The sequence below is a fragment of the Lissotriton vulgaris genome, chromosome 11 (genome assembly GCF_964263255.1).
Source record: "Lissotriton vulgaris chromosome 11, aLisVul1.2, whole genome shotgun sequence".
NCBI classification, from domain to species: Eukaryota; Metazoa; Chordata; class Amphibia; order Caudata; family Salamandridae; genus Lissotriton; species Lissotriton vulgaris.
This window is the reverse complement of record NC_141699.1, coordinates 345,954,846-345,981,868: the sequence shown is the minus strand read 5'-3', so window position 1 is coordinate 345,981,868 and position 27,023 is coordinate 345,954,846. Positions and strand designations below refer to the sequence as shown.

Here is a 27,023-nt window from a genome sequence, read left to right as displayed (position 1 = left end):
AAAAGAAATGTCTGATATGTTGTCCGTGAACTGGCTAAATCTGAGACGCCGACCCCGGGCCGTCGCGACAGAGCTCTCCCTTGACAGGATGTCCCACCCCCACCACGCGCGGCATCCAATGATGGATGCTGCGCGGTGGACCAGCCAATCCTGGCGCTGCATGCAGCACCAGGATTGGCTGGGGGGCACATTTGCTGCTCGCCCTGTCGCCTTTGAAAAAACCCGGGCTGTGGCAGGCGAGTGGCAGGCGAACAAGGTCCCGCTGGGGACCTTACAGTGCAGTGAGTGCGCATGCTTGGGCAAGTTGCAAACCAATTTGCACTTGCGCAGTACGGTCTGCTGCAGCCTGAGTGTTTGGTGGACTGTCTGTCACTCAAGCTGCAGCAGGCCAACCCCCCTGGCCCCTGCGCAATTCCCGGCGGCTGATTATTGAATGTTGCAACTTGCTGTTTATCATGTACTTTTTATTTACATAGGATTGCGGCCGGCGGCCGCGATGCGGATCCATGTGGCTGGTGGGGCTACGCCACACAGCCCCATTGAGCGCCGCCGGCCCCTGAATGCATCTGCTTAGAAATGAACACGAGGCGGGGAGTGGGTGAATGGTCAGGAGAGGGGGCTCTCCCGGAAGAAGGGGCGGGGAGCTATGATTTTATGGATTGCTCAGAAGCAGCTTCGACAACTGCAAGATCTGAGGAATCCCTTCGAGGGGGCTTCAGAGGGACTTTTGCAACCTTCTCAAAGCGGGCTGGGGCTGATCTCTGGAGGGGCTTGGCATCAATAGTAACGTTTCCAAATTACCATCATGACTCTGGGCAATAGCTTGCTTAATCTTCCCGATGGCCCCCAGCGCCTAGAGACCCTTACGGGTGATTGTGCCGTTTTACAAATGTGGATTAACATGTCATATGCTGGGATTCCCATATAACTGTAATTAATAATCAAAGGCCGGCTTAATATCCCACCAGCATTTTGTTAGCCCCACACAGCTGGTCAGGGGGCGTCCTCCGCAGTGGGGTCTGGGCTGCTGCTGCCCTCACACTGCACTACAGCTAGTGCATACTGGCCGGGGTCTGCAGGAAAATGCACAGCTGATATAGCGCCTCTCAAGAGACAACCGTGTGGGAGCTATGCAAATGTTTATAAGTGTGAATGCGGTGGCACTGGTGCCTCTCTGGTGCCTATTAGACTTGCAAGTCCTTGGGGAAAAAAACAATTTTGTGTTTGTAATCATTTTGGTGCATTTAAGACAGAGCTGCACGAAACTCCATCTTAAAAGGATGCCCTGCCACGGTCTAAGGTAGCTCTGTGCCACCATGGCTCACTGCTTTTCTCTGCCCGGCCACAGGCTCTGGTGACTTGAGAAATCCGTGGCTCACAGGGCTCGGGTGGCTTCCTGACACTGTGGAACTGTTCCTTCTATGTTGTCTCAGGGATACCCGTCTCTGTCGGAATCTGGCCTTCCCCTGGCACGGCTAGCATTGGGATGCTGTGGCTCACAGTACTCTGCACCGCCACAGGCGGGGACTCACTAGAGTCAAATCTGTAGTTTCACAGTTCATTAAAAAAAGCATTTGCAATGCAATAGGTCTTGCATTTGCGAGAGTTTGAGCTATCGGCATTGCAAATGGCAATGCCTTTTATTAAAAGCGTTTGAAAAACTGCAAGCTGTGCGTAAACAAGCACTTTGTAATTGTAGTCCTTGCTTATGAGAAGCAAAGCTGGCAGTCTCTTTTACTGACAGCCTTGCTTCTCGTAAGCAAGGACTATACGTACAAAGTGCATGTTTATGCATGGCTTGTAGGTTTTCAAAACAAAAGAATAAAAGGCATTGTCATTTACAATGCCAATAGCTCCAACTATTGCAAATGCGAGACCTATTGCATCGCAAATGCTTGTTTATTATGTGAGCACTCTACAATTTATTTTTTGTAAATAAATATCTATTTGACCTACCAGACCCTCCTCAGACTCTGTCCTTTGCTCCCTACTGAATTGATTTCTCCCCTTTTTAAAAAATGAGTGCCCTTCTATGGGTCACCCCTCTTGCTTTTGGACCTTTTTTGGCCACACTTGAACCACTGTTCTTTAAATATTCACTACGCAGTGGAAGCCCGGACGGAGCTATCCACCCAAGGAACTCTTTTTAATCAATAAAACTTTATAAATAAATAAATGTAGTTTTTGAACAGTGAACTTTTAAATATAGTATTGTGGAGTTTTTATCGTTTTTGGTCTTATTTTAATTATATAAAAATATTGGACATTTTTCTAAACTGGTTTGGTGTCCTTTTGTAGTGCATACGCTGTATTACTGTTGGGTATGTGCAAATGCTTTACACACTGCCTCTAGGATAAGCCTGGCTGCTTGTGCCAAGGTATCAAGGGGGTGAGCAGGGGTTATTTTAGATGTGTAACTCCCTTATCCTGACTAGCATGGTGGTTTCTGCCTTGCTTTGGCGCAAGTCTCAGCTAGCCACAAATCCCATTTCTAACAGTCACACAAGAAGGGATTCTTTTCAGAGGGTTGAGAATTGTCATTCCTGAAAGTCTACGGCAGCACGTCATTGAAGCTGCACATCAGGGACATCATGGAATTAACACAACCAAGCGAGCCCTCCGGGACCATGTTTGATTGCCTCTTCTTGATGAGCGAGTTGAGAGAGAGCTCCAGGCTTGTCATTTATGTAACTGTTTATCTCCCAAAAAAAAACAGTATCCTTTGAACATGTTGGATTTTCCAAAACACATCTGGGAGAAAATTGCAGTTGACTTCTTTGGACACCTTGAAAATGGACATTAGCGCATGGTAATCATGGATGAGTACTCCCAGTTTCCTATGGTGGAAGACCTTTCATCAAACACTCTTGATTGTGTGATTGAAAGACTAGAAAGCATATTTGCAACCTGGAGTGTCCCTTCCAGTCTAAAATCTGACAATGGCCCCAAATTAAATGGTCGGGAATTCAAAGACTTTCTTACTCATCTAATATATCAAGCATTAGAAAAGCACACCTCTATGGCCACAGGCCAGTGGCGTTGATGAACGTTTTATGAGCACTCTTAAGAGGGCTTTTCAGTGCACTGCAATAGAGGGACTTGAGCTCAAGTCAGTTCTTCATTCTACTCTTTGTGCCTACAGATCTACCCCCCATTCTACAACAGGCAAAAGCCCAGCCACCCTGATGTTCAGGAGAGCCCTGTGTACCAAGTTGCCCCAGTGGACCACTGAAAAAACAATTGATGACAAGAAAGTTTGACTCAGATTCATCTCACAAGTCCCGAATGAAGACTTATGCAGACAAGTGTCGATGTGCTCAGGACATTAATTTTAGAAAGAGGATTGTGGCCTTGTCAATCAGAGGTGATTACAAATCTGATGCTCCATTAAATGCTGTACCATTGCAAATTGTGACTATTAAGGGACACATGGTGACAGCTCACTGGCCTTGAAAGCCCATTACCAGGGATTCCTTATATTTCAAGCACCTGCCTCAGAGTCTGTTGGTTCTAGACACCCGGAGTGAGACTCTGTCATCAGAAGGCCAGGAGAGCCCCAGTACTACCTCACTGGCAAGTATACCCCTGTCTTCTGCTGTTGTTTCTCCTCAGCCTCACACCATGAGATCTGGAAGAGTGGTTCGAGCACCTTGATGACTCATTGAGGAACTATGATGTTTAAAACAAAAATTAATTTACACAGGTGGAGATGTAGTGTCTTGTGTAGAGTGCGTGACCCCTATGGCCCATAACAGACTTCGTAGTCTAGTGACGGAAGTGAATGGGTATAGTTAATAAAATCATGATGCAGTACGTATCAGTTACTGGTTAAACTCTGAGAAATAGACGAGTAATTCCGAGCTCCGTGTGTACCGTAATTAATTTACATGCTATCTGGCTGGGAAGGAGGCTACCCAACCTATGCCACTCTACAACACTACAGCACTCAATGAAACTCTACGTAACTCCCTCTATGCCACTTTGCTTCACTCTGTTCTATGACACACCACTCCACTATTCTATGCCACTTCAATGTATGCCGCTCCACTTTATGACGCTCTATGCCACTCCAATATACGCCACTTGCATCTACAACACTCTACTCCACTCTAAGTCATTCCACTCCACTCCACTCCACTCCACTCCACTCCACTCCACTCCACTCCACTCCACTCCACTCCACTCCACTCCACTCCACTCCACTCCACTCCACTCCACTCCACTCCACTCCACTCCACTCCACTCCACTCCACTCCACTCCACTCCACTCCACTCCACTCCACTCCACTCCACTCCACTCCACTCCACTCCACTCCACTCCACTCCACTCCACTCCACTCCACTCCACTCCACTCCACTCTACTCTACTCTACTCTACTCTACTCTACTCTACTCTACTCTACTCTACTCTACTCCACTCCATGCCTTTCCAATCTACAACACAATTCTCCCTCCACTCCACACAAATTGCAGCATTTGTAAAGCGCACAGCTACCTCTGAAGAGGTGTCCCGGCGCTGGGGGTTAAGATTAAGCAAACTATTTCCCAGACCCAGAGTCACATGGTGCTGGGCTAACCTGCCGCCGGTGCCAGGGATCAAACAGTGAACCCTGTGGTCCGGAGTCAGGCACCCTTGCTGCTGCGCCACACCTCTTCCACAACTCCATAACACTCTACTCTACTTCACTTTACGAGACTCCACACCACTCTCCTTTACCCCACTAACTTTTATCCATGCTGAACAGCAGCCATGCTGTGTACAACATGGCTAAAAGATATTAGAAAAGCCAATAAGTCTTGCATAGGTCAGACCTATTGGCTTTGCCAATGCTTGTTGTAAACTTGCCTGCATGTAGTGCATGGCCTGCTAAAATTCTATTTCAGGACAGGAGGCTCCGATTATGCTTAGTCTCATTTCTTTACTGACACATAGCAGCCAATCACATTACAGTAAAGAAAAAACAAAACAATACGTCACGTATGAACTCAGGGCAACCATAGAGTACACCCATAGTATATAAACAGTCTCAGAGGTAACCACTTCCTCTTTCTTTGCTGCTCCGCAGCCAGTTAAGTGCATATTTCTTATTCTCTGAATGTTTAACTTGTATTGAAGGTTTCATTAAATACCGCTTTGTGCGCGCTGTTTAATATTGCTTTGGCGCTTATTTTCGCGCTCTTACTGCCGTCTTGGTCGTCGTTCCTTACACTCGGCCGGCGCGTCGGTGGGAGCGTGTGTCACCTCCCGGGGTCGGGCACTTGCTGCCGTTTGTCCCGTATTTTGGTGGAGGGAGTTGGGGACTGTCCTGCCTCGCGCGCGTTCAGCGCGAGTCGGCTTCTGAGCTGTCGGGCGAGCCGTGTGTCTGCGCATGCGCGACCTTTGTCCCTAAGGGCTTTTCCTCGCGCAGCTGTGTTTCTGTCAACACAGCGCCGGCTCCTGAACGCGTCTGTTGACGTTTGCGCCCACTGCCTGTCAGCTTGTCCCTTTCGACGCCGGAGCTTGGAAAAGGTCCCGGTTGTGAATTTGCATAGGCTTTGCCTAGAGTGGTGATTTTTTGGTCGGCAAGCCTCCCTCCACGCTCTAACTCTGGTGTTCTAAGCAGTTTTTACTGTTTTTCTTGCTGACTGTGAGGTTTTTCACTCCCTCGGACTGTGTCACTGACATACCGGATTCCTTGTCACCTAGTGGGCTGAATTACTACACTCCCAGTGTACCATGAGTGGCTCCTATCATTTTGAGGAGGAAGGTGACTTTGAGGAGGAGGGGTCTGACTTTTTTGAGCAGGACCTGGTGGAGGCACTCGACAAAGGGGTGCAGCTCTCTATGAATAGGGCAATGGCTCGCGCCATTACCCCCTTGAAGCGCCATTTGACGCAATATGCGCAACAGCAAGGTTGGCTTCCCTCAAAGAAGTCCTCATCTCCTGGTAATCCCCATTCTTCGGACTTTAGGAAGTTGGCTCGCTCCTTGTCCTCTAAATCCAAGGCTGTCCCTGTATTGGTAGAGAGCGACGACCATGATGCTTCCTCCTCTTCGTCGGAGGTTTTGCCTCCTCCTCCCAAAAAACGTAAATGCAAGGAACATTTTGTGGATGCCTCCTCGCGGCCTCCTGTTTTAACTTTTGAACCCGAGGATATTGTGCACCCGAATTCTTCCGCCTGGCTTCCTTCCCCGGCTGTGGCTGACTATGTTCAGCAATATATCAGGCACCCTTTTGACAAAGATGTACGAGCGCGTCTTCGCTCAGAGTGTCCGCGACCAGATTTGGCGGACAACCTGGCGGACACGCCGGAGGTCGACCCTACTATCCTTACATACATGACCAAATTTTCCAAGGACCCCAAAAAGGGTCTAGATCGTTCCTGGCGGGCTTGTCAGGATAAGGTTTTGGACCTTTTAGGTCCTATCACTAAAATGTTGGACCTGGGCTTCCGGGCCAAGGAGACATCCTCCACTGTCGATCCTGACGAGCTCATTCAGTGGGCACAGCGAGCCGTCTGTTTTTTAGGGAACGCCAACTGTGCCCTCTCGAGTGAACGCCGGCGTTCTATTCTTCTAAAACTGGACCCGAAGTTATCTGAACTTTCTTCCTCGGAGGCAGGTGCTGCTGCTCAGGGGCTTCTTTTTGGTCAATCCTTTTTGAAGGAACTCACCCATTTTGTCAGCACTTTTAGTAGTATTGACAAGGCACAGGCCACTTTGAAACGGGCCATGCGTCCGGTTTTTAACAAGGCCGGACGAAGCTGGGGACGTTCGTCCGGCCGTGGTCAATACCAATCCACTCAACGTGGGAACCAGTCCCAAAAGGGAGGCCATCAGGATTCCGGTTATGCCCAGCGGTCTCACTTCTACCCTTCCAAAAAAGGACGTGGACAGTTCAAGAAAGGAGGTTCAGGTGGCTACTCCGGCGGACGTCAAGATTCCGCCGCTTCAGGTGAGGCTTCTTCCTGCATGCAGTGTTGTTCTGGGGGGCAGGATCCGCCATTTTCTAGCCAATTGGCGCGCAATCTCAGGCGATGCTTGGGTGCTGGAAACGGTTCAGGGATTCAAAATCGAATTTTATCATCCCATTCACCAATCTCGTCCTCCCTTCCCTCTTCACTTCTCAAAGGAAAGTCAGGAGTTCATCACAGAGGAACTCAAGTCTCTGGTGTTGAAGGGGGCCATTGTGCCGACAGTCCGTCATCCGCAGGGCTTTGCCAGCTCGATCTTTCTGGTGGACAAGAAGGGAGGAGGTGCTCGGTTGGTCCTCAATCTGAAGGATTTCAATGCGGGGGTAGTTTACAGACACTTCAAGATGGAGGGTATCCATCTGTTGAGAGACCTCTTGAGGGAACGGGATTGGATGGTTCGTTTGGACCTCAAGGATGCTTATCTTTCGGTCCCGATCTTCCATCCACATCGCCGTTTTCTGCAGTTTCAGTGGCAGGGGACTTGGTATCAATACCAAGTCCTTCCCTTCGGCCTTTCGTCGGCACCGTGGTGTTTCACGAAGCTGTTACGTCCTGTAGTGGAATCGCTCCGCAGTCGTGGGGTCCGTTTGATCATTTATTTGGACGACATCCTCCTTCTGGCGGATTGTCCGGTCCGACTAATGACCCATCTGGACTGGACCATAGACCTTCTCCAGTCCCTCGGGTTTCTGGTGAATGTTCCCAAATCTGTGCTTCATCCTTCTCAGGTCATCGATTTCTTGGGGTTCAGAGTCAACTCCATCACTTGTCAGCTGCTGCTGCCCCAGCAGAAGATTCGCTATATCAAGAAAGAATTGAATTCCATTATCTCGAGTCCGACTGTGTCATTGAGGTTGTTAGCACGAGTAGTCGGGCTTCTGGCGTCTTCTCTGCAAGCAATATTTCCAGCGCCGCTACATTATCGAGCCCTTCAACGCCTGAAGATCCAGCATCTGCAGCGGGGCCTCCGGTATTCCGATTTGATACCTCTCTCGGAGGAGGCCAAGCTGGAGATGCAATGGTGGTTGGATCACATGGAGGCCTGGAACGGCAAAGCCCTCTTCGGCTCCTCCCCGGAGATTGTGATCGAGTCGGATGCCAGTCGTTGGGGTTGGGGAGCCCGCTGCGGTCCGGTCTCGACGGGGGGACGGTGGTCTCAGCGGGAACTTTCGCTCCACATCAACTGTTTGGAGTTGCTGGCGGGGTCTTTTGCGATCAAATGCCTGTCGCCTCTTCAATCCCACTGTTGCATCCTTCTCCGGATGGACAATGTATCCGCAGTGCGTTACATCAACAAGCTGGGGGGTACTCGGTCGCGATTGTTGGCGGAGATTGCCAAGGAGTTCTGGCACTATTGCCTCCAACACAAGATCACTGTTATTGCAGAGTACCTTCCCGGGTCTCGCAATATAGTGGCGGACTGGAACTCCAGACATCTGAGGGACTTCAGCGACTGGAGACTCCACCCCAGGGTGTTTCGCCAACTACTTCGCAACTGGGGTCCGTGTCTGATCGACCTCTTTGCGTCCCGGCTCAACGCCCAACTTCCCCAGTTCTTCAGCTGGCGACCGGATCCGGAGGCTCTTGCCACCGATGCTTTCCTTCAGACGTGGCCGACATCCCTCTGTTATGCGTTTCCCCCATTCATGATGCTCCCGAGGGTTCTGGCCTACGTGACGCGCTTTCAGGCGGAATTGATTCTGATTGCCCCTCTCTGGCGGGCTCAACCGTGGTTCCCTGTTCTTCTAGAGATGGCATGCGACCTGCCCTTTCTTCTTCCTCAGAGAGCGAATCTCCTTCTAGATCCATTGCAGAATCCGCATCCCCTGGTTCAGTCAGGCTCCCTCCTTCTCCTGGCGTGGCGAATTTCGGGGAACGTTGGACGGTGCCAGGCCTTTCTGAGGACGCTGCCAGATTCCTCAGCAATGCCTGGGCCCCTAACACTCACAAGCGCTACAGAAGTTCCTGGAAGCGTTGGAGTGATTGGTGTGCTCAACGGCAAGTTGATCCCACATCGGCTGATATCTCTTTGATATGCAATTTTTTGTCCTCTCTGTCCTCCTCTTCGGGTTTGGCTTATTACACAGTCAACAATTTCCGTTCCGCCATCTCGGCGGGTCATATTCCTGTCGATGGCAAGCCAGTTGGGGAACATCCTCTCGTAGCCCAACTTTTGAAAGGTATTCGTATGGCTACTCCTCCTAAACCTAAATATGTTTCCCTCTGGGATGTTTCTGTGGTACTACGTTTTCTAGAAGCTTGGCCGATTAATTCCTTATTATCTCGTAAGCAACTTTCGGCCAAGCTTACTATGTTACTGTGTTTGCTTTCCTGCAAACGCATTTCTGACGTCCGCGCTATAGATCTAGCGGGTCGTAGTTTCACGCCTGAGGGTGTTTCCTTTCGCCTTTCCCGGCGCACAAAAACTAACACGGAGGTCATTTCGTATCCTTCTTTTCCGGCTCGACCCAACCTTTGTGTGGTTCAGTGCCTTAAGGAGTATGAGGTGAGTACTTCTCTTTATCGATCTGATATGCAGGGTCAATTGTTGATTGCTTTGCAAAAACCCTTTCGTCCCGTTGCTCCAGCCACTTTGGCCCGTTGGGTAAGATGGCTTATGGAGGAAGCGGGCATTGATGTTTCTGTTTTCGGGGCTCACTCGGCTCGGGGAGCCATGGCCTCTAAGGCTTTTTCATTGGGGGTCTCTTTATGTGACATTATGAAAGCGGCTGATTGGTCATCAGATTCCGTGTTTAAGACATTCTATTTCAAGCCTGTTCCTACTGTTGCTTCTGTTGTGGTGGATGAGCTTTGAACAAGCATAATCGGAGCCTCCTGTCCTGAAATAGAATTCAAAATTTGCTAACATTCGTGCCAAGAATTTTCAATTCTATTAAGGACAAGGAGGCGAGGATTATCCCACCCTTTGTATATGCATATATCTATTATATTGTTACTCTGCAATGCTTCATAGTTCTTTTCTGATGAAATGTACTGAATGCTTTAATTTTTTTGCTCTACCCACCCTTTATTTGCTCATGATTACACAGGATGTGTATTACGGCTTTGTGTCTCTTTTCAGGCTCTGATCCCAAGTGAGGTTCCTCCGGACCCGCCATTGTGGAAGTTCTGCTGCGAGTTTCTACTCCTCGTGGGACTTCTTCTATTCCTGTGGCTTTTGGAAGTTCCTCCTCCTCCTCGTTCGGATTTTGGCCCTTTCGGATGATGTTCTCCGTGGATTTTCTGATGTTCAATTGGTTCTTCCTACTGGATTTGGACAAAGAAAGAGGAAGTGGTTACCTCTGAGACTGTTTATATACTATGGGTGTACTCTATGGTTGCCCTGAGTTCATACGTGACGTATTGTTTTGTTTTTTCTTTACTGTAATGTGATTGGCTGCTATGTGTCAGTAAAGAAATGAGACTAAGCATAATCCTCGCCTCCTTGTCCTTAATAGAATTGAAAATTCTTGGCACGAATGTTAGCAAATTTTGAAGTGTGTAGCTACTCCAGGCCTATGTTGAATGGACAGTTTGCAACATTAACTCCTGTGATATCACTTTTTGTGATGTCATTGGTTCACAGTTCATTTGAAGTCACTTCCTGTGATGCCATCCATTTTGATTATTAATATCCATAAGAATTTTTCAGTTCTCAAGTTGATCAGCTGAGTGGGTGAGCTGCTGATCCTGGCTACTTTTTTTGCTTTGTATACTGTGCCTTATAATCCTGATTTTAAAATGCTAAGCATGCCTGCAGGTACCAGAATACAAAACAGAAAAGAAACTGGACTGGGTGAGCTACTCGTGTATGAACCTGGGAAACTAGATACCTCTGAAATTTCTAAAACGTTATAGCTCTGAAGCAAAGAGGAACTCTATAGGTTAAAATTGTGGAAATGAAGTTTTGGCTATATGCAGAAAAGAATTGATTTTAATATACAATATCGTTCTAATTTAAAGATGCTTAAAAATATAGAACCAATCTCTAGCTCTCCCTCACACATTTTTATTCATTTCGCTATATGGGGAATCCGCTATAATGCATCATCTTTACTCACGTAGTATGGCTCGATTTGCAGCCTCCTTGTTTTCTTTATAGTAGAAAGTTAGCGCTCTAGTGGTATTACAGTGGCTTTGCTACGGTGAACTTTCGAGAATGGTGGGAGGGAGGTTGTGCTTGGAATAACCCCGCCCCCTTTGAATGAAGTAAACAGTCCAGCCTCCAGCTTTGTTTATGTTGTAGAGATTCACTGTGGTGGACGCTTGGCAGCTGGGAAGGTAGGCTGGCTCGAGCCTTCCTCAACGGTTGGTTGGCGGGTACTGGGGGCTCGAGCCCTTCCACGTGCAGCAGCAGTCGAGGTGAGAGGCGCGCGCTGGCGTTGGATATGCACCTCAGGCTCGAACCCATAGTGTACGACTGGAGTGTTCCTACGGAGTGCGTTTTAAAGCCTTACACTGGCATATTAAATAGACGCTTGCTGCTACCACACTCTGCCACCGCTGTTTTACAGACGTGTATTGGCAGCCGACTCAAACTACAAACACAATGACCGTGGCGTACAGGGACGTCCACTGTGATGGGTTTTGGTGTTGAGGTGTTCGCTGACATAAACTGACATGTCATTGGTGGGACTGGTTCACGAACGTACGGGCAAGTTCTTGGCAGACGTCGCATGCTGTGGGATGCGCAGAATATACGTGTGAAGAAAGTTACCTGGTATAAGCTAGTGCGCCGTCCCTTCTTGAATGAAACATACATGTGAAAAGTTGCTCCTTCCCTCTGACTCTTGCCAGTCGTGACGCCTCATGTGTGACACCTTGAACCGGTTGCAAGTAAAGTTGGCTCAAGACATTTTACTGTCCAGCGGAGGCAACTTTTTGTTACATAACCTTTGACCATATGCATCTCGAGAAGTGGCCTCTCAAAACAAATGTGAAATTATTAAAAACTTCAAAACCCTCACTAAAACATATGCGCGTGTTTTGATCTACAATAGATGGAAACTCCGGAAAAGCACGACAGAGGGTCAAAGAGCAATCCTAACTTACTGTTTACAGAACGTGTTTTTCCGCTGCGTTCTAGATAAACTACACTGAAGCGAATATTTAACGCCAACACACAAAACGCCCTCTTAGTTGCCGCAAAGCACTCCTACACATCTCAATGCAATTTCTTCCACAGTGCGCATAAAATGTTCGGACACAGGACAAACCTGTTGCAATTCCTGAAAACCTGGTCATAAAACAAAGCGGATTCATTTATTTTATAGAGCATATGTTGGGTGTCGGATGAAAGATAAAATATACTTGTGTCCAGATTATGTTGAAGAAGTAGGGCGATCACTACATTTTTCATGTGCACACCTAGTCCATAAACCAGGACATGCATTTTCTGATTGATATTAATTTCCCATATAATCATGCAGCGAGGAAGTGGTTGTTATTACTGGCATTTCACAGTTAAAAAACATTCACGACGCATAATTGTTAAGCGATCGTAAATCATGTGTGATATTGTCTGCACGTTTGGGCTTTTTGGCAGGGGTATGTTGTATTCTGAGACTTGTAGGTTCGCTTGTAATATTTATTATAGACTTAAGAATTAAGGCCCACAAGCAACTGTAAAAAAACAAACAAATACTATTTTACCTGGTTACACACGTCGTTGTATCGTAACCTTTTATAGCGCTAACAGCCCCTTTGTGCGGTGCTTGTCTACGCTTCACCATGGAGTATGAATGGTTGAAGGTATTTTATCTTTGTTTTGATCCTATGTGGGAAGTGTTTCCATGTCGTGTGTGATCTCCACAGAGGTGTGGTTATCGTGTTTTGGGAGGCAGCTCTTAGGAGTGTGATGGGAGAAGTTTGAGAGACGGGTGAGCAGTTTATGGGTTCAGTAAACTGGCACTTTGAGCAGGTCTCAAGGTGCCTATATGGTATTTCTTATGATCACAGTCCTCATATCTGTAGTGGGGGGACCTCTATCCTGAGATATTTTGTTTACAGTTTTTTTTGTTTTAATATTTTATTGAAAAGAAAAAAACAGAGAACAGCAGAGTCATCATTCAGTAAGCAAGCAATGCAATATAGAATCAAATAGAATGGGCATACACAGAAATAAATCAGTTAAGGATCATTATATCGTCTCGGTCTAGCCTTATCTAATGCCATTTCCACAGAGGGGGAGGTACAGATCTCGCCTCTATAAACATTCCCGTGACCCCACTTCTTGAGACATCCCCTGACCTTGAATACAGATTTTTCAGCCAGCATGCATTTGTCCATTTCGGTCACCCAACCCACCAGGAGAGGGGGGCACCCCATCGCATTGCCACTGCGCGCTTCACTAACAGGAAACCCATGGCCACCTACTGAAGCTCTAGCTCTGTAAGGTCTGTAGCACCCTATATGTGGAGAATTCCTTCTTTAGGGGAAAGAGGGATGGCTTTCCCACCGCGTCCGTCATTTTACGAACCGCCCTGGCCCAGAACTGTTGGATAACTGGACAGTCCCACAGGACATGGTAAAAAGTGCTAGGGAGGCCACAGCCGCAGAGACACATCCCATCGGGGCGTCTCCCCAGATTGGCCAGGAGGGGGGCAGACATGTATGTTCTGTGTCAAATTTTTAATTGAATCAGTCTGAAGAGATGATTCATTGCCGTTTCCCTGGGGGACATAAGCGCCGCTCTCCAGTCCTCATCGTCTATGTCTCCCACATCCCCTTGCCACTTATCTCGCAGGGCACGGAAGGAGGCGGGTATATTGTTGCATAATTTACGATAGGTGCACGATATCGCCTTTGTCTGGAGTGGTTCTGAGAGGAGCCTATCTTCTAGGGGAGAGGTCCGGCACATTGGTAGTGATAGCATGTATAATTTGAAGGTATCTGAATGCTTCGGATTGGGCCAGATCGGGCTTCTGTTGAAGTTCAGCAATGGTCAATAGTTTCCCCTTGTGGAGCAGGTCACCCATAGTGGAAATGCCGATCGTGTCCCATCTATCAAATCCCTTAAGGTGACAAAGGGAGCCTAACTTTTGCGACGCCCAGAGTGGGGTAGCTTGAGTAAATACCCCAGCCCAACCCAGGCTCCTGGTAGCTCTGTGCCAAATGGCAATAGTTTGTGTCATGGGTCCTACATAACGATTCCGGGGGAAGTTGCCATATAGGGCGCCCAGGTAACCTTCCCGTCCTGTCTGATAGCGTTCTAAATGAAAGGCCGGGTTAGTAGGTGACCCGTGGATCCAGGAGTTAGTGGCCACCAATTGGGAAGCCCAGTAGTTGAGGTGCATGTTTGGCAAGGCGATACCTCCATCATACCACCCTTGAGTCAGTTTAGTCAGAGCAATTCGAGGCGCTTTACCGTCCCAAAGGAGGAGCTGCAAATCCCCGTCCAATGTACAAAAGGAGTCAGCAATTGGGTATGGACAGTTTTGAAGGACATACAAAAAGCGCGGGAGTGCTAACATTTTGAATAGAGCTGCTCTGCCAGGGAGGGAGAGGGGCAGGGTGCGCCAGTGGGAAATGTCACTGTGGAGCCTCTGAAGTGGGCCCTTTAGATTGTGTTCATAGAAGAGTTTGGGATCCGGAGTAGCAAAAATGCCCAGATACTTGAAACCGTCTTTGGCGACCGTAATGGAAAACCCTCTTGGAAGGACAGGTGGAGGGCCATGGAGACAGAACAGGGCGGATTTGGACCAGTTAATTGAAAAACCAGAATATTTCCCGAAATTTCGAATGACATGAAAGAGACTGTTAATGGACGATCTGGGAGAGGAGACATACACAAGAATGTCATCTGCGTATAGGGATATTTTATCAATCGTGTCGTCATTCCACCGCAACCCCTTAATGGAGGCATCCGTACGGATCCAGTGGGCTAGGGGCTCCAACGTGAGAGCAAATAAGAGGGGGGAGAGGGGGCATCCCTGCCTGGTTCCTCTATGCAATCAGAATTGTCTGGAAGTATGGGTGTTGACTCGTACTTGGCCTAACAAGTCAGTGTAAAGTAATCGGATGAAAACCGGGCCGAACCCTAAACGTTTCAAGACCTCAAAGAGGTAGGACCATTCTATGGAGTCAAATGCTAGGGTAGCATCGAGGGACAGATTTGCGGCATCCTCCTGTATGTAGGGTTGCCTGTCCAGTACGTTATGGAGTCTGCGGAGGTTCAAAGCTGTTTTCCGGCCTGGAAGGAATCCCGATTGATCTTCATGTACTAGGGAGGGGAGGACTGTAAGGAGTCTGGTGGCCAGGAGTTTGGCCAGGATCTTGACCTCAGCATTGATGAGAGAAATCGGCCTATAAGAGCCACAATCAGTGGATGGCTTGTTTGGCTTATGGATGACTGCTATGGAGGCCAGGCGCTGGTCCAGTGGGAGACTGCCACGTTCAAGACTTTCTTCAAACATAGGCAGGGCTCGAAAAATCCAGAAAATGGTACTAGTCCTGCAGGACTAGTACCTTAAAAAATGTCCTCGACCTAACTGCAACCTACTTGACTTCTGTCTTTGAAAGCGGAGCAAATGTGACAAGATAACAAGATTTAAAGGCATCTTTATTGCTCACTAACTTTGTGAGCAATAAAAATGCCTTTAAATCTTGTTATCTTGTCACATTTGCTCCGTTTTCACAGACAGAGGACAAAAGTTGGTTTGTTTTCCTACTCGCCAGAAAGGGCGAGTAGGACCTAAAAACAGCTCGACCTTGTTAAATTTAGCTCGACTATGTGAGCTGTCGAGTGGAATTTTCGAGCCCTGAACATAGCCTTTAGGTGAGGAACCACCTCTTGGGCCATCCCCTTGAGGAACTCAATGGGGACACCAATAGGCCCCATTGCCTTGCCGGATTTAATAGCAAAGAGAGCGCTCGTAAGCTCCTCAGTTGTGAGGGCAGCATCCAATTCTTCCCTGTCCGATTCGGAGATAGTGGGTAACCGCATTTCCTCCAGAAGGAGGCGGGATTCGTCTGCTGAATAGTATTCTCTAGAGGAGTAGACTTCTTCTAGGTAGTCAGCAAATGCCTCCCTTATGTCCAGAGGGTCCGTGATGCGCGAGGCATCAGGACCAATCAGCAGCGGAACCCATCTTGAGCCCTGTTCGCTGCGTTCTAACCAGGCCAGCATTCTACCAGCCCTGTCCCCCAGCTCATAGACCCGGTGGCGGGTTTGCAACAATTTCGCTTGAGCCTTTTCAAGGGCCAACATTCTATACTCCATTTGCTTTAGCTGAAGACGGGTAGCCGTCTCATCGGATGGGGAGGAGTTAAGGTCAGATTCTAGGCGGAGCAACTCCGACTCAGTCTGAAGCAGCAGCTCGGCCTGTTTGAGTTGATAGCCAGATTTAAGAGCCAGCGCCTTCCCTTTAATGACGGCTTTGTACGCTTCCCAGATCGTAACGGCCGACTGGACCGAACCAAGGTTCTCAGCAAAATAATAATATTCAGTGTGTTCGAGCAGGCTGTCTCTAATGTCAGGAATTTTCAGGAGCCATGGGCTGATAACTATGGGCCCCCTGGTCACCTGGCGATGGTAGGTGAGTTCGGCAGTGAGAGGAGAGTGGTCCGAGATACCGCGGGGAAGCCCCTTTGGATTACGAAAGAGGCCAACGTCCGCCGTGTGGCAAGAAATATAGTCAATACGGGACATACTGTTGTGGGCGTTGGAATAGTGCGTAAAATATGGAGTGTCGGGGTGTGATGTCCGCCAGAGGTCCTCCAAACCCATCGCCTGTGCAAAGTCTGGGAGGACAGAGCTCTGTTTATGGGAGCCACGTTAGGGGTGTCTATCTACAGTGTCGTCCATAGTCATGTTGAAGTCTCCACCAAGAACCAGCATACCCTGAGGAATGTCTAACAACAGTCGCTGTAAAGTCATTAGGGCTTTTTTACTTAGTGCTGGAGGGATGTAGGCCGAAATGATGTTCAGGTGTCGCCCCTCCCATGTGGTCTCGGCCACCGCGAAGCGCCCTGAGGGTCAGTCCACGTCTTAGTACATGTAAGTGGAAGGTTTTTTTTGACAAGGATACCGGTGCCTCGGGAGCCAGAGGTGAAACCGGCATGCACTAACATTTTGTACCCCCCTCAATGTAGTGCTCGACACGTGTTGCTCATCAGGTGTGTCTCTTGGAGGAGCACCAGATCAGGAGCATGACGTTTGTGGTATTGCAGCGCCACCCACCTCTTTATCTTGCTACCAAGGCCATTGACATTCCACGTCATGAGGGTAAGCGCCCTAGTATGGGATTGCGTCATGGTGGGTCGTATTGTAAAGGGTGTGGGGGCAGGATTGTAGCCAGAAGCTGAGCCAGCCGGGAACAAGAAAAAGTATCCTTAAAGGATAAGGTGGCACTCAAGGCCGGACGGCAGTGTTGGTTAAGCCCATATTCAAGAATGACTCTGCTAACTCTATAGACAACAAAAGAAAGCAAAAAAGGCCATCGGAGATGGAAAGGAACCAAACCAGAACACCCCAGAACCCCCTCCCTCCCAAACCAACCCCCCTCCCTGCCCCCCTTCCCGCGGACTTGAAACTATCCACTCCCCAACTAGGCAAAGTGCCTGTCGCCCTCCCAAACATCGATGGGGTGTGTGGAGAGCCATAGGTGCCCTCGCTTAAGATTAATAGGAGTGTATAGCCTAGTGCATCTAGAAACATATTACATCAGCAATAACTTTCATATGGTACAAGAAAGAAAGAAACCAACTGGATGAAGCATAGCTTCTGGATCAGAAAAAGGATACGTGGAGCCCAGGGGTGGGCAACCACCAGCGAATTTCGGGCTGGTCAGGACTAAGAGGTCTCTTCATCACCAGGCCTGGCCCGGGACAGCGTCTTGGATTAACAGCGGAAAAAAGGGGGAACGGGCAGCTGCAAAAGTCTTGTCTATAGTCTTCAGTGTTATCTTTGAGCATCATCCGTGAACAAATCCTGGCTCTCCGGTCGCATGTTTGGGCTGGAGTGGTCCGCCGATCGGCAGTGATTCTGAGTGGCAGCTGGCTGACGCCATCCCTCAAGCCAGTCCCAAACCTCAGCAGGAGATTCAAAGAACCAAGTTTTGCCCTCCGATTCAACACGTAGCTTGGCGGGAAATAACATAGCGTATTTTATGGTCTGAGCCCGGAGTGCCTTTTTGACTTCCAAAAAACTGCGCCGACGAGTTTGACCCTTCACTGTAAAGTCAGGAAAGATCATGATCTGGGCATTGTCCATGCGCAGGGGCGGTCCCGTTCGAGCTGTCTGAAGGATGACATCACGGTCACAAAAATTAAAGACAGGAGCAATGATGGGGTGGGGGGGAGCACCGGCTTCGGCCTACCCCCCCGGGACCCTATGTGCCCGCTCAATGGAGAAATAGTTAGATAGATGTTTTGGTTGGAGATGTTTAAGTACCAGGTCTTTCACAAATAGGACTACATCCTCCTCGGGGGACCTGAACTTCCACCTCGAGAACAACAACAACACCAACTCCACCACCCTGATTAACACCCTCGCCAACCTCGGACTACGACGGCTCGTCTTAACGCCCACCCACTCCGCCGGCCACACGCTTGACCCCATCTTCTCCGCAAGCTCCCACGTCTCCTTCAGCTACAGCACCGAACTCCACTGGACCATTACTGCATCCACTTTACCTTCCAGAAACGCACCACCGCACCCAACAGATCCCCCTCCGCTGCTGGAGCAAAGTCACCGAAGACCAGCTAAACACCACCCTCGCCCGAAGCCCACCCTCCGACCCCACCGACCCAGACGCCGCTGCCAGCAACCTCAAGCGCTGGATCATCGACTGCGCCAACACCCTCGCCCAATCAAGAAACCCACCAACAAGAACGGCAGCTGGTTCTCCGTGGACCTCCAGACATCCAAACAAACCGGCCGAAGACTAGAGAAGAAACGACACCACGAACAGACACCTGAGAACCACGCAGCCCTCAAGAACGCCATGTGCCAACACCACCACCTCATCAGATCCGCCAAAAGGACCTCTTTCAAGAACCGCCTCGACAACAACGCACACAACAGCAAAGAGCTCTTCAACATCGTGAAGGAACTCTACAAACCCAGCTCCAACACCAATGACATACCACCTTTGCAAGACCTGTGCAACTCCCTGGCCACCTTCTTCCATCGCAAACATCCACGACAGCTTTGATGACCAGACCACCACGACAGCCAACGACACCTCAGATCCCACGACCACCACCCACACAGACCACCTACTCACCTGGACGAACTTTAACGACTACGACACCATCAAAACCATGAACACCATCCACTCCGGCTCCCCGTCAGACCCATGCCCAAACCACATCTTCAACAAAGCCAGCGCCACCATCACACCCCATCTCCGCAAGGACATCACCATCTCCTTCCAGACCGCGACCTTCCCAGAGAGCTGGAAGCACGCCAAGATCAACCCCTTACTGAAGAAACCCAAGGCGGATCCGAGAGACCTCAAGAACTTCCGGCCCATCTCCCTGCTCCTGTTCCCAGCAAAGGTCATCAAGAAAACCGCCAACAAACAGCTGACCCGCTACCTCGAGGAAAACAACATCCTGGACGCGTCCCAGTGCGGATTCCGCAGCAACCACAGCACCAAAACTGCCCTCATCGCTGCCACCGATGACATCAGGGCCCTGCTAGACAACAGCGAAACCGTGGCCCCCGTCCTCATGGACCTTTCAGGCGACTTGGACACGGTCTGCCATCGCACCCTACGCACATACCTCCACAACGCAGGAATCCGTGACAAGGCCCTGGAATTGACCACCTCCTTCCTCGCCGCCAGAACCCAGAGCGTCCGCCTCCTCCCTTTCCGCTCCGAAACCTCCAAGATATTCTTGGGATCATCCCTCAGCCCGACATTGTTTAACATCTACATGGCCTGCTTGCCCACGTCGCCAGACTGCACAACCTCAACATCATCTCCTACGCCGACGACACCTAGCTGATTCTCTTCCTCACATGGGCCCCCTCACCACCAGACCAACCTCCACGAAGGAATGAAAGCCGTCGCCGAATGGATGAAGAATAGCCGTTTGAAGCTGAACTCGGACAAGACAGAGGTCTTCATCCTCGGCTCCACCCTCTCAGCCTGGGACGACTCCTGGTGGCCGACCGCCCTGGGAACAGCATCAAGGCCCACCGACCACTCACGCTACCTGGGGTTCGGCCTCGTCTCAACACTCTCCACGACCAAGCAAGTCAACGCCGTCTCATACGCCTGCTTCAACACCCTCCGCATGCTCTGCAAGATCTACAGGTGGATCCCCACCGACACAAGAAAAACGGTTACCCAGGCCCTCGTCAGCAGCAGGCTGGACTTTAGAAACGCCCTCTACGCTGGAGCCCTGGCCAAACTACTGAAATGACTGCAATGCATACAGAATGTCTCGGCCCGCCTGATCCTCGACATCCTGCGACACAACCACATCACACCCCACCTGAGAGACCTGCACTGGCTGCCCGACAACAAGAGGATCACCTTCAAGCTCCTCACCCACACGCACAAGACACTCCACGACACCGGACCAGTATACCTCAACAGACGACTCACCTCTACACCCCGAACCGCCAGCTCCGCTCTGCCGGCCACGCCCTTGCCACCGTCCCCCGCATCCGAAGAGGAACATCCGGCGGCAGATCATTCTCCTACCTCGCCGCCAAGACCTGGAACACCCTCCCCATCCTCCTATGGCAGACCCAAGACCTACTAACCTTCAGGAGGCTTCTCAAGACCTGGCTGTTCAAGCAATAGCAGCACCTCCTGCCCCCCGCGCCTTGAGACCCTCACGGGTGAGGAGTGGGCTCTACAAATTCCTTGACTGATTGATTGGCCAACGGCATGTGGCGGCTGATCTCTTCAATGATTCTGTGCCTATTTCGTTGGTGATGGCTAGCTAAATTGGTTTGAACTGGTGCCAGTGCTGGGTGATAGACATGACCCATAACAGTTTCTGTCTAATGTGAGTGTCAAGCAGTATAAGTGTATTATTATGCAACCTGTGTGAGCTACAATTGAATGTCTGACCTGTGAGTGTTGATATTACAATTAGTATAAACCAGGAGGATTATTTTGTATTGTAACTGCATGTGCATAGTACTTAATACCCATGATGAGACATTGAAGCACTTTATGGAGAGCAGCATGCTGCTCTGGAACCCAAGCTATGTTTTTTATTTAAATACATATTTTTCCCTTCAGTGGTTGTTGTCAGTGTTTTGGATTAGTCTTGTGCTCCTAAGAAAATTTTTACATGCTTTTACTCCATTTTCTGTGTGGTGTTTGAATTAATAGGAGTTGCGGAACATTTAGGGCCCGATTACGAGTTTCACCCCTCAGCCGCACACCCGAGACTCGCCACCAACAGCCTGCCAGATTATGACTTTAAAGTGGTCTGGCAGGCAGCGTGGCGGTGCCTCATTCGAGGGGCAGTGGGATTGCCTCACAAAGTTCCTGCACAGCATGGACTTTCGAGTCCATGCCGTGCAGCAACTGTTGTGCATGCACACCGGGGGCGGGGCACATGTTATGCCCCCACTGTGTGCATCCACAAGCATAGGAGGCAGGGCCTCCTTTGTTTCTTTTCCTCCACGGTGTACATGGAGGTGGAACATGACCGCCGGTGGAGAGGAAAATTGTAAGAAGCTTGGCGGGACCGCGGCAGTCCCGCCAAGCACATTGCGGCCTCCTGACCATCACGCCACTTCCTGGTAGCGGAGGTTCCCTGTCGGCGGTCCGACCGCCCACCTCATAATGGGGCGGTCAGATGGCCAGCGCAGCGGTGGCTGGACCGGTATCGCTGCACTCCTGCGAGTCTGTCGTTCCTCGGACAGCCGGACTCGTAATTAGGGCCTTAGTGGGATAGGGCATATGAACTTATGCAAATGGTTGGCTTTTTAAAGCATTTTATTAATTTAATTTAGCTTTGGGGAAAAGATACAGAGCAACCATGGGGCATTTCCCCCAAGTCCCATCCCTAAATTCTGACTGACCCTGGACTCTGCCTAATCAGGCCCAGGGTTATGCTGAAGACATAATGAGAATTCAATAGAAACCCCTACATACACTAGGGTACATTATGGGTAAGTTTACCCCTAGGATGCAACCATAGGGCATTTTCCCCAAGTCCCATCCCTAAATCCTCCTTGTGGCTGTGTATTTTGCAGCAGTCTCTCTGAATTAGGCCCCTAATAGTTACCCCGCCCCCCACACATACTTGTAGATTTCTGTTGCAAGGTTATCCTGTGCCCTGGGCACCCCCACAACTTTTGCTGTCCAGTACTAGTGGTAACTGATTCTGACTGACCCTGGACTCTGTCTAATCAGGCCCAGGGTTATGCTGAAGACATAATTAGAATTCAATAGAAACACCTACATACACTAGGGTACACTATGGGTTAGGGTACCCCTAGGATTGGCATGACCTCCCCTATAAGTCCCTAGTATATAAAGGGCGGGGCAGTTTAGAGGCCAGCAACCTTTTCTGAACTTGCATGTGTGCATTGGTGGAGCCTGAGGTCTATTTAAAAGCAGCCCTTTGTTGCAAGACTGCTTTTAAAATGCCAATTGTGCCCTGACTCGACTTTGGTGTTAAGGGCACTTAAACATTAAATAAATAAACTACAATGTTTAGGCATATTAGGTATCCCCAGGGTCTCCCCTAGATGTCCCAGGGGTGGGGTCAGGTATTTAAAGAGAGGACCCTTATAAAATGTGTTTTATATGCCCTGTGTTAAGTGAAATTGCACATTTCACTAATCACATTGTGATAAAGTGCTTCACAAAATCGACTTTAGTGCTAGGAACACATGTGGAGGAAGGACATGCAATATTTTAACATACTCAGAACCCCTAAAGTCTCCCCTAGGTATTCCAGGAGTTGGGGGTCCTGTAGATCTAGGCAAGGTTCTTATATAATCTGTTTTTATAAGCCCTGGTGTTGGAAAATGGCCCAAGTAATTTTTCCCATTGCAAATCCCTTGCCACATAGGTTAACATGGCAAGAAGTTATTAACTAATGCTACTATACTACTACTACTATAAAACTAACAGCGCCTTGAGACACTCAAGGGTGAGTAGCTGCGCTTTACAAATCCCTGTTTGATTGAATTAATAAATCCCTCAAGGAGAATCATAAAAATGGCATTTAAGTACTTCTTAAAATGGCATTGATAAATCCAACAATATGGTATTGTCGAATTTCTCCTAAAATGTACAGACAAGAATTTATAAAACTTCCTTGTCTGTAAGCCGAAATTCAGCCTCCCAGTGGTCTTTCCTGATTGGTCAGAGTTAAGTGGATTAGCCAGGCCCCTGGGGCTAGCCAGCTCTTCTGGGAGGGCATGGTACTACTACACATGAAGGCCAGAGAGGGGGGAGGCGTTGTAAACAATATCCTTCAATGGAAGGAGGCAATAGGCAACACCAGTTTCGTTTACAACTCTCCTCTTTGAACCCAGCCAGCTGCTAGGCTTCAGGAAGGAATGAGCAGATGTAATGGGGAGAGACTATGGAGATCAGCCACCCTGGAGGTGTATTTAGCCAGCTCTTCTCTCCCTGCTGAAAATTCTGACATTGAATTTTGGCGAAATAGTGCTTTCTGGGAGATCATTGTGCCACACTTTGGAGGAAATGGTCATGCTCTGAGATGTTACTCTGCACCTCATTGGACAGGAGTGCCCTCCTGCTTGACCCCAGAGAACACTGAATAAGTATCCGAGAGGGGCAGTGCCTCTCTGATCTGCTGCTTGAACTATAAGAAAAAAGAGTCCATTGCAGGAAGTTTGATTTTGCACCAACCATGCCCTGCACTTTGACTGACTGCACCTGCTTTACAATCTGAAACGACAGCCCTGTGGATCAAACCTGCTTCAAAAGGACGAAAGATCGGACTCCCTGAAAGCTAACGGAGCTCACCAGTACGATCACCACAAAGAATCATCAGCCTGGGGTACTACCAGTGGATTTGTAAGTATTTTGTCCAAGTGGATTGTTGGAACTGAAGTCCCAAACTTTCAAGAACCATCTTGGAGATTCCAGACCCCTGGATTGTGTTTTGGACACTTTGGACCCGCGAGAAGAACTTTTGGAAGGAGTTCCTCACTGAATCCGGCCTGCTGGAGGAGGCTGCACGACGTCTGATGAGAAATCGTCCAGATTAATTTCTAAGTGTGAAGGTAAAATCTTGACCAGGGCCTCCCGCTTAGTGTATCCGACCAGGGCTACATTGTGGTCCTCCTCACACTTTGACTTTGTTCCGGTCATTGGTAACCAAATGTCCAAAAGTGGCACTATTAGTTTCTAAGCACTAGAAAGTGTTTAATCTTTAAAAATTCATATCTCTGGTTCCCTACAGTGGATTATGTTCATTTAGGTGTAATTTTACAGATACAACTATTTCCTATTTTTATACATTGGTGTTGGATTAGTATTGCGTGTGTTGTATAATTATTTACTGTAGTGGTGTTGTTAAATGCTTTACAGATCTTTCTTTGAAGTTAAGTCTGCCTGCTCACAGCCAGGCTACCAAGGGTTGAGCATGGGAATAGTTTTCTTAGATCTATTCTGAGTCCTATATTGTGTTAATGGTGTTATTGCCAGTGGTAAATGCATATCTGCCACTACTAATAATCTATCTTCTAACAATTTCCATTTCTAATGTTGCCTGTTGAGGTTTCTGAGGAGCAATGGTAATTTCCTGATGGTCTGTCCATCTCTTCCAAACTTTCATGTCCTCATGCGGGCGGCCTCTGGCCTAATATACAAACTTTTCCCTGCTCTTGCACCAGTCAAGTGCCGTCCTCCATGGAGGGAGGGTTACTGTCTTTTCATCAGCAGGCTATATCTCTTTCAGCCACAGTCAGGCCCATCCACAGCAATGAACAGGCTGCACCAATCTACGTCAAAGTCTGGTGACATGCAAAAGGACACTCTTTGGTTCTCTTGGTATGGGTTTCCGCAGTATATGTCCAAAGCAGGAGAGTGTAGGCATCCAGTACAGCACTAGCTTATCACACTTCCAGGCATTGGGAAATAGGTGCCCTTCTTGCAATGAACATCAGAGGTAGCTGGGGGAGACGACTATCCCCATATTCTACAGTTTGTGTCACATGAGGTATGGTGAAATTAGTTTAGGTGGATGAGGCCAAAGTGTGTCACAATTGTCAAGGGTCTTGGGGCAGCTTTGGCTTCATCCTTTTCATTATCAGTGGGGGTTCCTAAGTCGCTCTCCCAAGTGGTTCGAAGTGCAGGAAAAGTCTCAGGTGACTGGTACACTAGTGAACAATATATTTGTATCACTTTGTGGTTGCCCAGCTCTCCCCGAAGCAGCCTTTCCTCATGGGGGCTGTGCTGTGGGATATCCTCTAATCCCGATGTATAATATCTGATAGTTTGTTGTAATTGTAAATAGCAAAAAAAAAACGGAATCTGGTGTAGGTAGTATTCCGTCTGTGAGGTCTGGTATGACTTGAGTATCATGCCCATCAGTAAGTCCACTAGGGTGGTGATACCTATTGTGTCCCATATTTGGAATCCTTTCTGCACCACCACCTGTGGCAGTGCGGACCCTTCCCACAGCGGTGTCTGCTCCTTAGGCCCTCAGCCCCATGTTTTTCAGAGTGGTTTTCCATGCCTGGTTCACTGTTTTTGCCGTCAGAGGAACCGGCAGTTGTGCCTGTCCTCCATAGAGTAGGTGTTGTATAGAAGACCCATGTAGCGCCTATTTCTCAAATGCATATGCTGGGTCTCCTTGGGTGCCGTACTACCATTCATTAATAAGTAGATGGGAATCCTTGTGAGATTCAATGTTGGCTGCTGCGATATCACCATTGTAGATTGATTGAAAGCTTATATTCAGGGCTATGCTGGGGAAACCCTGGCTCCTCAGAAAACTGCTAAGCATTGAGTGTATTTTACGGAACAAGGTTTGCGACAGGTCATGTGGGTGATTCTGCTATTGATAAAGGAAGCAACACCGTTTTAAAGATAGGCGAGACCTGCCCATTAGGGAAAGAGAGAGCGCAGATCTTATTCTAATGTTCACTGATAGTGCACTTAATAGTGGTTGGATGTTTGCCCACACATCTGTGACATTCTGGGTGACCTATTCTCCTATTTATTTGAAGCACTGTGGGACAACTTGTCGCTCAGCTGCCCACCCTAGGTTTTGAGGGAGGAAGGGTATCGGAAACACAAGGGACTTAGCTGGATTGATGAAGAGGCCTGATTTCTCAACAAAGAGTTTGAGGATCTGTAACGTCCTTGGAACTGAAGCCCTTAGGTCTGTCAGGAAAATCAAAGCATCTATCCATGTATAGAGCCACTCTGCTTGAGACACCAGGACCACATTTATACACCTTTATTTGTACAATATTCAAGAATAAGGAAGGTGCACTCTATGCAGAGTCAATCAATAATGTCAAATTTGTCCAAAATTACTTATTTTATTAAGTTAATCATAAAAACTGGCACACAGCCAACGCATTTCGTTCCCAGTTGCCAGAGGGAACTTTGTCAGGGCTAAGAAATATCCAGCTTAGGAATCTGTATAAAGTATGTTATGGGAAGATATTCAGTTCCAAAATGCGATAAACATCAAATCAGAAGTGGCATATATTGTAAGATCTCAAATCAAGAAAGCACAAGGTTCATAGTTTCAAGTATATATAAAGGCACACAAGTCCATGGGTGGCTCCTTTTTCAAAGCGGTTTATAATAAATGGTTCATGATGTGAGGCCTTTACGAAGCGAAACGTTCGAGTCACGGAATAGTAACCGCATTTGTACATCTATGCAGAGCCGTTCTGCCAGTGTTTCTATGGCAATGGCAAAGAAGAGTGGTGACAGTGGGCAGCCATTCCTCTTTGGATGGCAAAACATTTGGATGTTGCAGTATTTATAGACCTGGGCAGTCAAGTCTATATATAAAAGTTGTGTATAAAGGAAGGAATGGGGGCCCGAAGTTGAGGCAATGACGGAGAGCGAATAGATAAGCCCAGAACACAGACTCAAAAACCTTTCCAATGTCTGCTAGTAGCGCAGCCGCCAGCCTCCCAGATCTGT

General features: G+C 48.5%; 1 protein-coding gene across 1 annotated transcript in view; it reads left to right on the top strand.

Moving 5' to 3' along the window:
* The first annotated feature begins 11,169 nt into the window (after positions 1 to 11,169).
* The window catches only part of CCDC117 (coiled-coil domain containing 117), a 159,487-nt gene continuing 143,633 nt past the window's right edge, over positions 11,170 to 27,023 (top strand). The window contains exon 1 of the mRNA XM_086943301.1: positions 11,170 to 11,316. The gene's annotated coding sequence lies outside the window, so the exon portion shown is untranslated. The remainder of the gene's footprint in view (positions 11,317 to 27,023) is intronic.